A 6,000-nucleotide genomic window follows, 5' to 3' on the forward strand; every position below is an offset into this window, starting at 1 on the left:
CTGTTCTACTAATTCTTCGTACATACTTGGCGTTTCGTACGTACTATTCGCAAACTTGGCTTCGTCGCGTGGTGGTTGATATTGCTTCCGGGGTCTTCCTCTTTGCCCTGTCATGATCTTCGTTGGTCTTCCTGGACCTCTTCTTCTTTCTGCGACTGCGTCTTCGTTTTCGTCGGCCTCGCTCTCGCTCCCCTCGTTCCTGTTATCGTCTTCTGGTTCTTCGATGAGAGGAACGTTGTTTTGATTTTCGGCTGACCCAAGATCGATGTCGACTGTGCGAAGATTTGTGTCTTCCTTCCGTCGTTCCGAATTTTCCGGGAGAAAGTCCTCGTAGTTGTTCACTAAAGGGGCTTCGGGTTTCTGTAAGAATTTGACATCTCGTGAGATTTCGATTTTATTTTCCTCAGGGATCCAAATTCGGTATCCTTTGGATTCTTCAGAATAACCTAAGAAGATTCCTTTCTTTCCGCGTTCTTCGAGCTTCCCCTTTTTGGAATTTCTGTCCAGAATGAATACTTTTTGGCCGAATTCTCTGAAGTAGCTTACGTCTGGAGCTTTTCCAGTCCATACTTCGTATGGAGTCTTTCCGTCTAAGATCTTGGTTGGGCATCTGTTTCTGATATAATTTGCGGTTGAAACAGCTTCAGCCCAAAAAGACGATGGCAAGTCTGATTGGATAAGAAGGCACCTCGCCATTTCCAGAAGAGTCCTGTTCTTCCTCTCTGCAACTCCGTTTTGTTCCGGGTTGTAGGCGACGGTGAGTCTTCGTTGAATCCCGTATTTCTTCAAGTATTCGTCGAATTCTTTGGAGAAGTATTCTGTCCCGTTGTCGGATTGGAGGCACTTAATCTGTCTTCCCTTCTGTTTTTCCACAAGTGCTTTGAAAACCTTAAATGCCTCGAAGGCTTCGCTTTTCTTCCTAAGGAAACGTACCTCGCACCATCTTGATCCGTCGTCGATGAAGGTCATAAAATATTTCGCTCTGCTCTTAGATTCGATCCGCATGGGGCCACAGAGGTCGCTGTGAACAATGTCCAAGATTTCCGTCTTCCTTTCCGACTTTTTGGGAAAAGGGGTTCGCGTCATCTTTCCGCGAAGACAGGTGTCACATTCTATTTTGTTTTCACTTCCTCCGATGTTTGTGCCGAGTACTGTTTTATTCCGATCGGCTTTGCAAAGATCCTGCACGTTGAGGTGTCCAAGGCGTCGATGCCACAGCAATAAATTTTCCGACGGCTTTTCCGCGTCGCGAGCCGTATTCGAAATTTTCCGGCACTCTTCCTGCTTAGTTTCGCGCACGTAGAATAAGTCTCCGACACGATCGGCTGTCAACTTAATATTTCCGTCGCTGCCGGTAATGATGGCGCGACGTTTGGTAAATAGCACTTCACACCCTTTATCAGTCATCTTCGCGACGGATAACAGATTCGCCCGGAGGTCAGGTACGTAGAGTACGTTCGTTAGGCTGACGTTTTTCGTTTTTCCGTCAACTTCCGTGGTAAACGAAACGGTTCCCCTCGCCGCGATTTCGGTAAAGTCACTACTAGCTAAGTTCAATTTGCCGCGTTTCGAATCGTCAATTTCCGCGAACTCGCGTTTCTCATTGCACAGATGCGACGTTGCGCCACTGTCTAGGCACCACTTTCGATTTGGTGTGTCACTTTCCGCACGTAGGGCCTCATGTTCGTGCGCTTCCGTAAAACTTTCCACTGCGCATAGAACCACATCTTCGGCGCTTTTTGCCGCCGGTTGAACGTTTTCGTGTTTCTTCTTGCAATCGGCTGCCTTGTGGCCGACTTCTCGGCATCGATGACACCGGTATTTGAATTCCTGTTTGCTGGCGCTGCTTTCATTATTTCCAGATTTCCCCTTCTTTTGATTCCGGCGCTTATTTGCGAACATCGCGTTTTGAGTCGTTCCACGAATGTCATTTTTCCTTGCGTCACTTTCCTCGATAACTTTCACACGAAGCGTTTCCGGTGACGGTAAATCGTCGCGAGACTCGATTGCGCACCTAAAGTTTTCATAACAGGGTGGTAAACTGTACAGAAGCATAATCGCTTGCAAATCCGCGTTTATATCAACGTCCATTTCCGCTAACTTGTCGATGGCGTCAAAGAATTTCCGCACGTGTTCGCGTACGTCGTCGCCGTCTTCCATCCGTTGAAGTAAAAGCTGTTTCAGTAGGGTAGCTTTGCGAGCTGGCCCTTTTGACTGATATATTGTTTCCAGCTTTAACCACACTTCGCGAGATGTTGCGCATCCTTTAACTTGTTTCAACTCGGAAGGGTGAATCGACAAAATTAGATCCGATTTAGCTTTACTGTCCGCACTATTCCATGCCAGTAGGGCGGTGGCCGTCGCGGCGTCGCCGGTTGGACGCGGTTTTTGACCGTTTACATATTCCCACGCATCGTTCTTGATCAGCAGTGCTTCAATTTGCATCTTCCACGTGTCGTAGTTTTCTTTGTTGAGAGTCTCGATTCTCAGGCTTGTCGCACTCATTTTGCTTGGTTTCCACTAAAACGGCGCGACGCGTTATATAACCTAGTAATCGTACGGCTCGGTGTGTTTTTTACAGTTCAATTCTAATTCCGATAGACTGGGCCCATAACCTGTTATCGATAGGGCAGTAGGAACTGAACGGGACACGGTTATTTGACAAACGTAAGCGATGCTCTTTATTCGTTAGCGACGACAGATACACGGTACTGCGCGGGAGGCGACCATTAATTGGACTGACGAGCGAACTAGATGAGCCATAGACTAAATCGGCTTGAGTGTAGATGTCATCACGATCTCGACCGCGTGTCGCCGTACATAGAAATAGCATTAAGATGTTAACAATTATAAATACAGATCATGTATAGGTACATGAAAAATGTAAGAAAAATTTAACTTTATGGAATTACTTTTCTGCTTTTTCTTTATATATAAAAAAATTTTTTTAAAGAAAAATATAGATTCAATCTTTCACTAAATATAATTCTGCAATTTTTTTTTTAGTAATACTGTAGTAGTGCTGTACTTCTAAAATTGTATTTTTTTTTATAAAATTGCGTATTCGCAAAATTGATTATTAATACTTAAGGGGTTAGGCCACCTTGAATCTTCAAAAATCGCGTCATTGTTAGGAATTTTTTTTGGAGAAACAATAAAGTAACTACAAAATCCAATGTAGGGGAGACCGGGGGAAACTCGACACCGGGGCAAACTGGACACTATATGGAACGCCGTTTTACTTTTTAATAGCATAAATAATATTCTACACAATATAAAAGTTTCAAAAAATAATTGTTTTAAGAAAAATGGCGATTCTTACTAATGATTTTAAATTATGTCGAACATAATAAAAATTGGATGAATTAAAATTATGTCGAGACATCATAAAAATTGTATGAATTAAAATTATGTCGATATCATAAAAATTGAATGAATTAAAATTATGTCGATACGTAAAAATAATTCCGAATTTTTATGATGTCTCGACATAATTTTAATTCATCCAATTTTTATGATGTCTCGACATAATTTTAATTCATAAAATTTTTATGATGTTGCGACATAATTTTAATTCATACAATTTTTATGATGTCTCGACATAATTTTAATTTATTCAATTTTTATGATATCTCGACATAATTTTAATTCATTCAATTTTTATGATGTCGACATAATTTTAATTCATACAATTTTTATGATGTTTCGACATAATTTTAATTCATTCAATTTTTATGATGTCGCGACATAATTTTAATTCCGGAGTTGGTGATTTTCATCCCACAATATTGGCAGCACTGGGTAAGTAGCGCCAACAGTTCTTACAGCTTGAATTCGATGTCTACGTGTCCCAGGTCGCCGACGACGAGGTCCAGATAGTGCGCTCCGTAGTTTTCGGTGTCTAGGTGTATTAATACTTTGAATTCGATGTCTACGTGTCCCAGGTTGCCGACGACGAGGTCCAGATAGTGCGCTCCGTAGTTTTCGGTTTCTAGGTGTATTAATACTTTGAATTCGATGTCTACGTGTCCCAGGTCGCCGATGACGACGTCCAGATAATGCGCTCCGTAGTTTTCGGTGTCTAGGTGTATTAATACCTTGAATTCGATGGCTACGTGTCCCAGGTTGCCGATGACGACGTCCAGATAATGCGCTTCGTAGTTTTTGGTGTCTAGGTGTATTAATACTTTGAATTCGATGTCTACGTGTCCCAGGTTGCCGACGACGAGATCCAGATAGTGCGCTCCGTAGTTTTCGGTGTCTAGGTGTATTAATACTTTGAATTCGATGTCTACGTGTCCCAGGTTGCCGATGACGACGTCCAGATAATGCGCTCTGTAGTTTTCGGTGTCTAGGTGTATTAATACCTTGAATTTGATGTCTACGTGTTCCAGGTTGCCGATGACGAGGTCCAGATAGTGCGCTCCGTAGCTTTCGGTGTCTAGGTGTATTAATAACTTTGAATCCGAATCTAGGACACGTAGATATCGAATTCGAGGAATTGTTCTAACAACTAGACACCGGAAACTACGGAGCGCACTGCCTAGGTTCCGTCATCGACCTGGAATACATAGATATAGGAAAATTATATATATTTAACTCTAATTGTAAGTTTTTAATTAATGGTGCCTTTTAATTAATCAGAAACAAATCTAACGGCACTTTTATTATATCATGTGAATACAAGCTTACGATTGCGATTATAAGACGTAGATATATATATTTTTAACTTTATGTACATTATATTTAACAAAATTATAATATTACAAAGAATTATTTTAATCACAAAGAATTAAAGAGATAACAGTACAAAATAAAAATATTTAATTAAAATAAAATAAATAAATTTTTCTTGTAAAAAAACTTGGCGCTGCTAGACCTTGAAATTTAATAAAGTATTAAAATTTTGATTGAATTTAATAAAGCACAAAATTTTTGATTGAATAAAAAAGCAATTTAGGGAAGTATGCAACGGGAGTCAAAAAGCAGCGCCAAGTTTTTTTACAAAAAAAATTTATTTATTTTATTTTAATTAAATATTTTTATATATAATATCTATGTATTCAGGGCGGCAGTGTAGTCTAGTGTTAGAGCTCCAGACTCGTAATTTGAGGAACCAAGTTCGAGTCCACTAGAGCCATGTAAGCATGGAATGTTTTTCCGAAGCTGCGCCCCTCCATGCAAGATAGGCTCTTGTGCGGAGCAAACTGGGCTCCGTCTTTCGGAAAGAGACGTTAAGCCGTTGGTCCAAAGGGTTAAAGTGAGAGGAGAAAGAGTAGAAAGTGTAAAGGTTTGGGTAACGTTCCTTATAAAAACGACTTGCAAACCCTGCGGGGATAAGCAATAAAGATAGATTATGAGTTTTTTTTTAATATCTATGTATTCTAGGTCGATGACGAAACCTAGGCAGTGCGCTCCGTAGTTTCCGGTGTTTAGTTGTTAGAACAATTCCTCGAATTCGATATCTACGTATCCTAGATTCGGATTCAAAGTTATTAATACACCTAAACACCGAAAACTTCGGAGCGCACTATCTGGACCTCGTCATCGGCGACCTGGGACACGTAGACATCGAATTCAAGCTGTAAGAACTGTTGGCGCTACTTACCCAGTGCTGCCAATATTGTGGGATAAAAATCACCAGCTCCGGAATTAAAATTATGTCGGGACATCATAAAAATTGTATGAATTAAAATTATGTCGACATCATAAAAATTGAATAAATTAAAATTATGTCGAGACATCATAAAAATTGTATGAATTAAAATTATGTCGAGACATCATAAAAATTGTATGAATTAAAATTATGTCGAGACATCATAAAAATTGAATGAATTAAAATTATGTCGATACGTAAAAATAATTCCGAATTTTTATGATGTCTCGACATAATTTTAATTCATACAATTTTTATGATGTCTCGACATAATTTCAATTTATTCAATTTTTATGATGTCTCGACATAATTTTAATTCATCCAATTTTTATGATGTCTCGACA

This window comes from Temnothorax nylanderi, unplaced genomic scaffold (genome assembly GCF_030848795.1).
Source record: "Temnothorax nylanderi isolate EJ_2023f unplaced genomic scaffold, tnyl_v1.0 TNYL_tig0813_pilon, whole genome shotgun sequence".
NCBI classification, from domain to species: Eukaryota; Metazoa; Arthropoda; class Insecta; order Hymenoptera; family Formicidae; genus Temnothorax; species Temnothorax nylanderi.